Source organism: Falco naumanni, chromosome 4 (genome assembly GCF_017639655.2).
Source record: "Falco naumanni isolate bFalNau1 chromosome 4, bFalNau1.pat, whole genome shotgun sequence".
Lineage (NCBI taxonomy): Eukaryota > Metazoa > Chordata > Aves > Falconiformes > Falconidae > Falco > Falco naumanni.
The window spans coordinates 69,482,978-69,495,261 of NC_054057.1; the positions used below are offsets into that span (position 1 = coordinate 69,482,978).

Sequence of the window (12,284 nt, forward strand, 5' to 3'; positions counted from 1 at the left end):
AAGAAATAGTCTTTTTATGGAGACTCAAAGCAAAACCACACGTAAGGTCCAAAGATGACTAAACCCAGTTTCAGAAACTACTAAGCCAGCAACCACAGCTGGGTTTAAAGGATTTTATGCAAGGACCTTACAGGAGCATTTTCAAGAATGCCAGGGAGTAAATTTATAATTTTTGAGCGTAGAATTTTCAAAATCACTACTAAATCTATCACATATGTATTATATATTTATAAAAGTTTTACTTGTAAGTCACCATTCCCTACTGCTCCAGCTTCTTTTCAATAACTATTGTTCAAATTAATTCAAATTCCATCAGCCTTAACTCTGAAAGCTTGCAAGTATATAGTGTAATATTTCATAATAGGATTAGCAAGAAGAGAAACAACTTGCCATCTGTAGATTCAGTGAAATATCTCTGGTTTACCTTTCTTTAGTGACTGTTGCCTGTTGTCCACAGAAACACACTAACATTCAAAAACTATGTCCCAGGTGACTCAAAGCCCAAGAGATGGCCCAGTGACATTGACACATAATGCCTAAACTTGATATGGCCCCCTTAAAAATAGGCGGCATAGTTCTAATTTGAGTTATTTGCATAGAGCTGCTCAGTCCCCATTAGCGTATGCAGTGGGACACACACATCATCATCTGTCTTCTGAACACACTCTTGAGTGAATGGAATGTCACAGAGCCCAGGGGCACCAGGACTGTGCAGCTGCACCAGAGGTCTGTGTGTCCTGTACCCACAGAAGCATTTAAGACTGGCTTAATCCTACAGTTTGTAACTTCTCTCTCATGATGCTGGTTGATTATTCTCAGATTCTCCATTCAACTTTTACCTTTCTTCTATTTTTCCTCTGGAATTTTCTAATTTCTTATGCTATCTTTTTTGCTTCTCTTATCCTAAGGATGTCTGTCTGTATTCTTGTCCATTTATTTGCCTTCGAGAATGCTGCTTAAGTATTGCTACAATTTGCGATGTCTGTTGAGCACAACAGAGTTCTTTGCAAGACGGGCTGCACTGGAGCCTTCTCCAGTACTTAATATCCAGGGGCTTATGTGAAAAAATGTATTGTACCTCATTTTCATCTTGGTCTCAGACTTGAGGCACAATCATACTTGGAAAACTGACATGTAGATAAAACAGAAAGCACCAGGTTGGCAGTTCTTGCAACATGTAATTCTTGGTTTTGTCTTGGATTTTTTTTTTTTAAACAGATTAGAACAAGGCCAAATATAGATACAATAACATAATCAGTTGATTTTATAAATTATTCTCAGTCCTGGAAAACTATCAAAGCATTTTTTATGTGTAACAATTCTTGGAATCTTATGCATAGAGAGCAGAAGTTGCAAACTGTCTTGTGGCCTTTGTAATTCATGGACCTTGTAACACACTGCAGTAATATAAATGACAAGTTTTCAGAGCCTGCAAAAACTCGTATCTGTGCATAATCATTTATATTAGGACTTGAGAGATCTGCAACAGCAAAAATATTAATGCCACATCTCTGACTTCCGTCTGAATTTTCTTTAATCAAATCCCCCTACCTAGCTCTTCCCATTGTCAAGATATGCTTTGTTCCTGCTTCACCTTTAAAATCTGTGAATGGTAAGTGTCGGAAAGAACTATGGTCTTTAAAAGTAAGTATATATTTGTTTTAATCTATTACATTACTGTAACTGATAAAGTTAGTGATCTGCTTGTTCCATTTGTTACAGATGCATTCTGAAGGGTATCAATCCACCTGTTCTATAACTTACAGGATGTCATACTATATTTATAATGCTTGCAGTATGAAAGCATTATGACAGCTAGCTGAAGACGAGACACTCCTAACACAGAGATAGCCAGTATGTAAACGTTCAGATCACCTTCAGCTATACTACAACAGCAAAAATCTAGAGATCCTTCAAGAAGGCAGTCCTGCCCACACCAAAAAAATACGCATGAACTTTTGCAAATGTTGGTGCATGAGGTACTATCCATACAGATGTATACAGATCTGTATCTATACAGATAGTGAAGATGTCTCAACCGAGGCTTGAATTGCAGCAATAAATCTGTATACTTCATGTAACTATTACAGATTAGGGTTTTCTTAAATGTTAGCATTATACTGCACATCACTAGCTGACAGAAGTCATAATCGAGATTTTCACGTTAATATTTACTTGACAGAAGGTTTGAATGATCACATACTAAGTCACCTGCATTTTTTCCACAAAGTATTACTGATTAAAATGTAGCAGGATTATCTTTCTTTCTCAGCCCCATCAGCTTCTTAGGGATCCCTGACATATTTCTAGTGGCTTGAGTAACACATGCTTTATTACCCAAACAGAGGAACTTCAGCTGATAAGCCACCAGGAATCTCTGACCTTCCTTCACTCATTACCAACTTTGCCAACAGCGTATAGCACTACACATATGCATTTGCACATGCATATACACACAGAGTACCTGCTATGTTGGGTAATATGAGCCTGCGTATCTTCAGTGTCCCTGTCTCTGAAAATGACCCTGAAAAAGTAAGCTAAGCCCATCCCTGTTTCTATATATAAAATTGTTTAATTGGTGGACTGCACCAAGAATAAATAATGAGGTAATTCTGAAGATCATTCCCAGAACAGTCAGCTGGATTGTGTCTGCAAGTCAGAGCCATCTCTTCACCTCTGAATGGTGTTTTTTTTGATTGTTTGGTTTTTTAAATGGTTTCAATGTTTGAAGGTGAACAACTTTCACATAAATGCAATTTTACAATTGGTACAATATTTCAAGAATGAAATATTCGGCATGTAAGTGAGGTTTTGGAGTGTTTGTTTAAGAAATGTAAAATCTGTTACAATTTCAAAACCTAAAACCAGATCAAGGATTCTAACCAGATCAGAGATGAAGTTCCTTCCATGAAAAAAAAAAAAAAAAAGGAAGGGAAAATAGTATAGAAAAAAGAAAAGCTTCCAGGTACTCTCAGTCAATTAGGGAAGACTATCATCAGATTTTTTCCAAGATATCGTACAGATCTTATTTACCTTGAATAACAACAGTTTAAACTAGGAACGTAACTACAAATTTTATCTCGGGGAAAAAAAGATTTTAAAAAGACATAACAGGTATAGTAATTAAATTTTCAACTTTTTTATTTCTTTAGCTGTAACAAGTTATAAAGGCTTGATAATAATAATAATAAATTCCCTTCTGTTTTTTTCCCCATTATATTTTGCTTTGTTTCTTCTAATGTATCAGAAGTATACAGGGCTCCTCTATGTCCTGGTCTGTGTGCTAACAAATAGATGAGGTAAAAAGTAGCATACCAAGTTTAGAGTTATGTATAAACTGCTGCATGGCAATGAGGTAGGCTTGCTCACAGTGATTTCTTATATTAATAGAGTGACTGTCTATTTTTAATGATTATGGATGTAAGTGGAACTCATGTAACTTGACCCACCATTGTTGAAAGAATACAACCTCTAGTCAAAGACCAAACAGACCCTATGAGGAGAGTATTGTGCTTGTTTGATAGATGACAAATTGAAGAGCTTAATTCTGTCATGCACTTGGTGATGTATTTATTTTATCTCACAAACAGGGAGCCAGAGAAACTAAAGGCAAAGTGATATGCCCAAGCTGACAAGCAAGTCTATGATGAAGTGTGAAACTGAAACTAGCCACTGACTCATAGATCAGTTTATACCTTAAAAGCCTTATCTTTTGTATCCCTCCATATGCTTTTTGACTTCTGAGATGTTACTTGTTACCATTTGTTACTGAAATTGTTAATTTCAGTAGTAGCATACACTGAAGTTTCTCTTGATTCCCAGGACTGATGCACTGATTCACCCTAAACCACTCTCAGCCATGTGGAGAAATGTTTTGCCGCCTCCAGTACAGCTTTGGGACCCAATATGACACTATCCTATGGCATGTATCACAAATAAAACCTTTCTAGAAGGCAGTTTCATCTTACCTTCTTGGTTGTCCCTAACCACCCTGTGGAGAGGAAAGCTGGGGATTAAGTGGTAGCATTGAGTCAAGAACCAAGTCACTGTTTTGCTGCTAAACTTTTCCAGTTCAAGTCCTTGTTCAAAGAGCGAGTTTCAAATACTACAGAGACATTCAGGCTGGCAGACAGGACCCAGCTCAGACCTAGAAAATATGGATTTCTAAGCAACTGTAATTAGCTTGACCCTCATTGTTAGGGTTAACACTGCTTAAACCAGAAGATTCCAAACCAGGATCAGGGCCAAATCAGTTATGAACTGTTTTTATTTACCTAAAAGGCTCATATGTACTTAATTTGTTACTGTGTGTTAAGACATAATGAATAAGTAGAAAGGATTATGAACACGTTTGGCCTAGAGAGGAAAAGAGAATGCAGCCATAACTTTGATTTTGAAAGGTCTTATTTCATCATAAGCTTAACTTTCAAATCTGCCACGGGGACTTTAGTCCATAATGCCACATTTTCAACGAATTGCATCTTAACTGAGCATCCAAACCTTCAATTTGGAAGCTCAAATTAGCAGCTATGTGGGGGGTGGGGGGGGTGGGGTTCATATGTGTGTAGATGCCAAAAGGAGGACCTAGGTGTCTTATAAGTACTGTACAAAATACATCGAAATAGAAATTATAACTCTTTAATCAACTTTAGCCAGGAAGAGGGGAAACTGTGGGGAAGAAATGGTTATGCAAGCCAAGAAAGAGAAGGAGAGAAGAGTCTTTTCAGCAGGAGACCTGTCTCCTGTCCCTCTTCTTGCTATATTAACACTTTTGCTTTACCTCTTTGCATTTGAGAATATGTAAAAACCTACGCTTACTGCACTAGCTATCTATTACTTATTATTTAGCATTTCTTATAATGTACCTTTGTAGGAGTTTCTTCTAATTTCATTTCTTCTAATGCAGGAAAATAATTCATACACCAGACTATTCTAACTGTTAAAAAAAAGGGGAGGAGTGGGACAAGAAAATAAATCCAAATGCCAGTAAACAAGATTATTAGCAAATAAAATAAACACTAAATTAGATATTCAATTATTTACAAAGTAGCATCTTAGATTCTAGCTCTATTTCATTTTATGAGTGCATTGTAAAGAGTAATGTCCCTAAGAAGAATTAGTATTTGCAGGCCTTTTTATTGCTTGTAAAGGTTAAATATATCCGTAACTGTGCTTATTAACATCTGCTCTGCCTTTCAAGCTATCTATTAACATGAGGAGAGCACAAAATTGTTGCTAACACTGAAGGTTTTCCCATAGATACCAAAGATTAATTCATTTTTATTAGAATAGCATTCAAATACCTAAATCACTTCCAAACATAGTATATGTAGCTGCGACTCACTGTATCCATGTAACACGTAGTATCCCTCTGCATTATACTCATATATCAGACTACTCGCTCATTGAGACTATCCCCATTTTTATAATTACAAATCCATCTTAGTTCCCAATTTATGCATTATGCCAAAAAGGTCTAAATTCTTAATATGGGCCTGCACAATCTCCAAGAGAAGAACACCGGCTTCTTTTCCTCAATATTTGATAATGAATAGTTCACATCACTGTACACTACTTGTCCATGTCTCCACACCACATACGGTTCAGAAAGTCCGTAAGATACAAACTGGTGGAGCCTGGGAATACATCATCTAGTCTTCCCTATGCATCCAACTTTGTTGTTCATTGTCAGAGAAATAGTACCAGGCAAGTCAGATCTCTGGTCCTCTGCAGCATGGCTATTCATATGTACATTGATTATAAAGTCATAATCAGCACTTTCATAACTCTATTTTTCATCCTGAATCTCTTTAAACAAGATCATGTAGCAGACGTGTACAGCTTGCACCTCTTCCTAACTGCAATTTTTGTAACACTGTAAAGCATATAATCACCTGCCTCTGCTACATGACATTGTTATGCTAGTTGGCAAAAACAAAACCAAAACATTTGAGGACTCTGTATGCATTATTTTAAATAAATATGGCATGTAATGTAATGTATCTCTTTCTTCAAATCAGAACTTTTTACAGTGCATTTTTTCAGAAATTTTAAATATTCATTGTTTTTATTAGTGCCTATTTACATATTGGTAAATGCTGTTCTACTTTCTTTATAGAAAGGATTATCCTTTTCTGTTTGTTTAAATGGATTTACATGCCACTGAGGCATACAATGACAGAGGTAGTAACTTCTAGGCTTTGAAAACTCAAGTCTTTAAACATGCTTTTATTAAATAATAACCATAATCAATACATGACAACAGTCTTTACAAAAAAAGCTTCTCATAATATGCTGGTTTATCCCTAACCAATATCTTGAATAATTCACCCTGAATTTTTCTCAACTTTGTATGTAGAGAAAACAAGTATCCCTCCTTGAAGGTGCCTTGCTTTGGAGCTAAGAAGAAACAAAGAAAAACGTAACTTTTCTAAATAACTCCCATATGCCATTCTGTCAAAACTACATTTTAAAAGTTGAAATTCACCAGTGAAGAATACAAACATCCCACCAAAGACTTTTTACCACTTGTCAGGCAGATTTCATCTGGTAGCATATACCAGTTAAATATGAACACAAATCACTGCTTCCTTAACTATTTATGCTAATTAATTTTTCAGTTGGGTATGAAGTGCTTATATTTTAAGCATACCAAATTGATTAATGACTTAGTCAACTTAAGTCTTGGTTCACACAGAAAGCATCTGCAGATAAATAAATCAAACACTACTTGCCAATTTATAATATTGTATTTATGCTTCCACTATGTGCATGCTGAACAACGGCAGCAGCAAGTGAATCAAATGGGAACTTTACAGCTTTCCAAATGCCACAATCAGAGAGTATTTCATTAGTGATGTTTATAAAATATCTTTTTCCATCTGGGATCTGATTAATTTTCTAAGGAAAATCAAATTTAGAAACAAAAGCAACCCTGTGCTCTTTGAAAGCATACCAAACTGTTGGTAGAATAGGTATGAGAAGAAGTTGCAGAGGAGGAATTACAGCAAGGGTTGGTGCTGAACGATGCTGGGCAAGATAGAAGTATGTGCTTAATAAAACAAATATCTAAAGAAACTTCAAAGTCTGTGGTGTCCTTCATTCCCTAGACACCTTTGTGTCCTGTTCCATATGGATCAGTACACATTATGTATAGCATAGTGGGACAGAGAACAGAAGAAGCTTGGAGCTAGAGCTCTGCAGCTGAATCACAGCTGCATCAGCATGAACATGGGTGATAATAAAACTGGGTTATGTGACTGAGCCAGTCACACAATCCCAAGGAACACGCACAACAGGGACATGAAAAGGACGGTGCTTAAAAGGTAGGATGAACGTGAATAATTAATTTTCAGGGAGTGCAAAAGTATGTGAACACCTTCAGATTTTCCTAGCTGTTGCTAAGCAGCATTTTTTAGTCACAAGCTTTGACTTACAAAATGAACAGCAGCCTCCGCACAATTTGCTGTCTTTACATTTTAAAATGTTCTTTTGCCAAGCTTTCATTATAACTATATTTCAAAACACTCTAGAACAAAATAAGATGAGCACTGAGAAATCTGCATCCCTTGGGAAAAGGTCTCGGTTACTACCTGACACAAGTAGCCCATGGACCCTCCAGTCTCCAACAAGGAATTAGGAGAGCCTCCATCTCCCACGTACCAAAGTAAGTGCTTTTTGCCTCTCAGGCCTCAGTTTTACATGAGAAATTGAACTTGCATCATGGAAAAGGCAAAAGTATTGTACATTTGGGTTTGTGTATTCATCATCAGTGTCAATCTGCATAAACAAAATCCCAGAATTTTTCCCATGGTGGTGGTGAATTAATTGTATTAATTCTTTCAATCTGTACTAAGGATGTTGTTTCAACCCATTCGATGCTCTGGGCATTCTGACAAAAAATAAAATTAAATCAACTACCTCTCCGTGTTAGAAATTATCTATCATTTAATTAGAATAAAGGGCGGGCTGCCAATGTTCCAAAGCTAATACCAAACATCCCCAGTGCAAACACCCTCTCCTCAAATGCTTTGATGCACTACCAGGAATTTCAGAAATCCTTGTTCTTGAAGACCAAGAGAAGCAATTGACAAGGAGTTCAGGATCTTTTACAAACTGTAGGCTACTAATAATCCACACTTAGCTTCCAAGCATCTGCAATTTAAACACACTACACTGGTAAGTGGGTTAAACAAAAATGTGTAATCATTTTAAAGTGCAAATTGACTATCAGCTCCATCTTCTTTGATACTCATAAAAATGAATAAATCGTAAAGTAGAATAACATTGGTAGTTCTGTGGAGTATGTGGCCTGGAGCAGAAGACGCCTTCCAAGGAGAGAAAAGACATATTCAATAGTTACAGCAATTATTTTCCTGCATTTCTACAGAAAGGGTCTGCTAAACTGGCACCAAGGTGATGAATTATACTCTTTTCTTGCTACTTTATTTACTGGATAGCAGTAAATAAGACTGCAGCTACCATCATTAGGGCTTCTTTTTTGTTTCTTTGGTTTTGTTTGGGTTTTTTTGTTGTTTTTCCACTGGCAAGAGACTAACTAGAGATCCTGGAGTACTCTGATGAACCACAGAATATACTTCAGCTTTCTAGAAAAACATTTCCCAAAGGGATATCCCAAAAGCTTTCAAAGTCTCCTTGGCTAACTGCAGTAGCCTTTAGAGCCGCTGAGCTAACAACTGCTTCTCATACAGACACTGGCCCAAATCCACACGTATTAAGTCTATGTTTTCTTGTGTCTTTCCAGATGCCTCTGCACTCACAGAAGCAACAATTCTACCTGGACCCACCACCTAGCTATAGCCCCTAAACATTGAGCAACTGCACTGTTCTGCCACTGTTCAAGCTACTGCTGTTTTGACAAGTATTGACTATAGAAGAAGATTTTTATTTTGTATAAATCAAAACAGCAAAATAACTTGAACAACCTGGGCATTTATATTCAGCTACTACCTGGGAATAGCTGTGGACCTGCACCTTGTATCTACATGAGGATATGTCCCAAGCCAGATTTTTTGCAGTAGTAAAAGACAATAATGCTTTTCTCCCTCTTTTTGGTATACCTGAAAGAAAAGGAAGCAGAGACTGGGGGTTTTACCTTTGTTCACCTCTTTTTTCCCCCCACCAGCTGCTGAGTAAAAGGACAGGAGGCAGGCAACAAAACCTGCAGCCTACAGGTAGATAGACTCTGGTTGCAAACTCAATCTTATCCCTGCAAGCCTCCCATTTCTGCAAAACTGCAGGGACTATGGCTGAGTCATCAAAGAACAGCAGCCTTTGGTGTTGCTTGAAGGAACACGCATATGAGGAGAAAAGAGACATGAGGAGGCAGCAGAGATGGAATACCCATGTGTTCAAAGGTAGGGCTGCATCTACACAAGAGGAAAAAAAGACAGAAAACTAATGCCGACAAAATGGGCTGATACAGGCACCCCATAGGGAGAAATAACCAAAAAAAGGGAAGATATTAGGAGGATTAGAGGAAAGGAAAGAATGCAAAGATCTGGATAAACTGTATTTCCAGAATACGTGTACAGCTGGCAGATTGTAATGAACCATTTTTGCTGAGCCATACTTGACTCCTGGTTTCTGTTTTTTAGGAGATAACATGTAACATTTATATAGCAAATAAAAAACTCAATTCAAAAAATGTAAGAAATAACTGTGCACGGTAATATTTCAAACACTACTGATACATTTTCTATTCAGGTACTATAGAAAAAGCTAGCTATCAAAAAAGTTTAGCCAATTTGGTTATAACCGACGACAATGAATGTTTCTTAAATAAAACACTATTATAACGGCCTGTGCATTACTACCACCGCTGAAGGCAGATCAAGTGCAGACCTCAGTATTTTTCATAGATTAAGGTTCAAGAACAGTATTCTAGGTGTATTTATGTCTACTCTTAACTTTGAATTTCAGAAGATTATAAATATTCTCAGTTTTTCAGAAACAAAGATATTTAATGAAGTTTTGCCATTAATGTTTGCTGGTTGGTTTGTTTGGTCTTTAACCTGCAGAAAGTAAAACCATCAGTTCTAAGCTTTTAATCTTAGCATGATTAACACTCAACCATCAAACACAGATAAATAAATAAAAAAAAAAAGAATTTAAATGCCATTAACAAGTATCTGTCTCTTGTGACAGAATATTCCAGCTTCAGCGCAAGACTGAATTTACAATTAATATAAATAACTGCTGTTTGTTAGTGCTACAACCTAATATAGTAACAGCCAATGTTCATAATTATTTTCTCAGATGTACCCCCAAATGTAATACTGTTTTCTTTTACGAGAAGCCACTGATGACCTCCAGTGAGCTCCATGCAATACGGTCAGCATGACTACAGCTGGCAATGAAGACTAAAACTGCAGGGTCACTGCTTCCGGACATTGAGTCCCCTCTGTATAATCACTGGGCTAAAATCACTGTAAGTTTTTTCTACAGAATACAAAAAATTATGGTAGAGATAAGGTCAGCCTACTGTTCCTGTAACAGGGCTGTTTCAAATTAATAACGGTTTATATGCTTATTTAACCTGTTAATTTAACCAGTTACCTGGTGGGAGGTTTTTGTATTTTGGTTTTTTCTTAGCTATTATGCTGATAAATGCTGTCTTTTTCAATTTCCTTGTCATACAGAAATAAGAACTGGTACCGTGGTTTACAGTTTAGACCAGCATCCTCCCTCTAAGTGCAGCCAGAAAGTGACACTTCACATAAACATTCCCAGCCTTCATTTCCTATTGAACTTAAGGAGTTGGTTGCCCGTGAGAGAACCACCCCTTTTAAACTGTGCTGCCATTTTGCAAAAAGCCTTTCTAACAGGAGTTTTAAAAGCTTATTCAAACCTAAACAACACTGTATTGACAAGTCATCTTACCTACTTCCCCCCAGTTATTCGAAATAACTTGAAGACCTTTGGCAAAAGGAGTAATTTTTACATTGCATAGCATGTTTTGTCAATCTTATTTTGATCTCAGGCCTTTAAGGCATATATTAGAATATAAGAATTACTATTTATATGACACTAACAGAAGCCATAGTTCTCATCCTAGTTTCACAATAGTTTACTCAATTGTAAGCTAACTGCACTACTATTCTGTAAATCTGCAAGTTATGCAGCAAAATTGTTATATTTACTCAATGAATTCTACCAAGAAATTAAATAACCCCCATCAAATATGTAGCTGACACTTCGCTCTGGGAGCCAAGGCTAATAATTGCATTTATTTTTCTGCAGGTAGCCCAAATCTCTGGGGCTATAATCTGCCTAAAATGATGAGAGAACACAGAGGATAGATATCTGAAAAAACTAAGATATCCCCTACTTAAGGACCTACTCAAAGAACTAGTGATTTATCTCTTTGGAAAGTGAAAATAAGGTAACCACATCTGCCATGTTACTAGAAAGTTTCCTCTGTATCTTCCTTTTCCCTCTAGCTTGGGCATAATCAAAGTTCCCTAACAAAAAGCACTTTCTGCAGTTGCATCCTGTATTTGAACTTCTCTTGAGCTTCCATGTTAATTGTTCCTTTGTGGCTTGTGGATAGTCCATAGATATGCTGGAAAAAATGCAATTGATTTCTGATAAAAACATCTGGAGCAGTGAAGTATTACAAAATGCTTTTCTCAGCATTTGAATTCTAGTAACTTGTAATTAAACCTCTTAAATGTTAACCATTCGATAAATCACAGACTGGTTTGGGTTGGAAGGGACCTTAAAGATCACCCAGTCCCAGCCCCCTGCCATGGGCAGGGACACCTCCCACCAGCCCAGGTGGCTCCCAGCCCCGTCCAGCCTGGCCTTGGACATGCCAGGGATGGGGCACACACAGCTGCTCTGGGCAGCCTGTGCTGGCACCTCAGCACCCTCACAGGGAAGAATTTCTTCCCAATATCTCATCTAAATCAGCTCTCTTTCAGTTTAAGGCCATTCCTCCTTGGCCTGTTGCTACACGCCCTTGTAAAAAGCCCCTCTCCAGCTTTTCTGTTGGCCCTTTGAGGTGCTGGAAGCTGCTGTAAGGTCTCCCCGGAGCCTTCTCTTCTCCAGGCTGAACCACCCCAACTCTCTCAGCCTGTCTTCATAAATAAAAATTCAAGTTGAGCAAAAAAACTCTTACCCTACATACTAATTGCAACCTGAACAGAAAAAAACCCATAGTGGTTCACTGGTGCTCCTGGGTGATTTACAGAAATTCTCTGAAATGTTTAATTTTTCATCTTTTGCAGAAATTGATTTTAGGTATGAAGGCATAATTCCAA

General features: G+C 37.3%; 1 long non-coding RNA gene across 2 annotated transcripts in view; it reads right to left on the reverse strand.

The window, feature by feature from the left end:
- Positions 1-12,284, reverse strand: part of LOC121086316 — a 40,169-nt gene that overhangs the window by 23,227 nt on the left and 4,658 nt on the right. The window contains exon 2 of one of the 2 annotated variants that reach the window (XR_005827330.1): positions 4,866-4,936. The exons of the other annotated variant lie outside the window; for it this stretch is intronic. This is a non-coding gene — a long non-coding RNA (uncharacterized LOC121086316). The remainder of the gene's footprint in view (positions 1-4,865; positions 4,937-12,284) is intronic. 2 annotated transcript variants of the gene reach the window in all.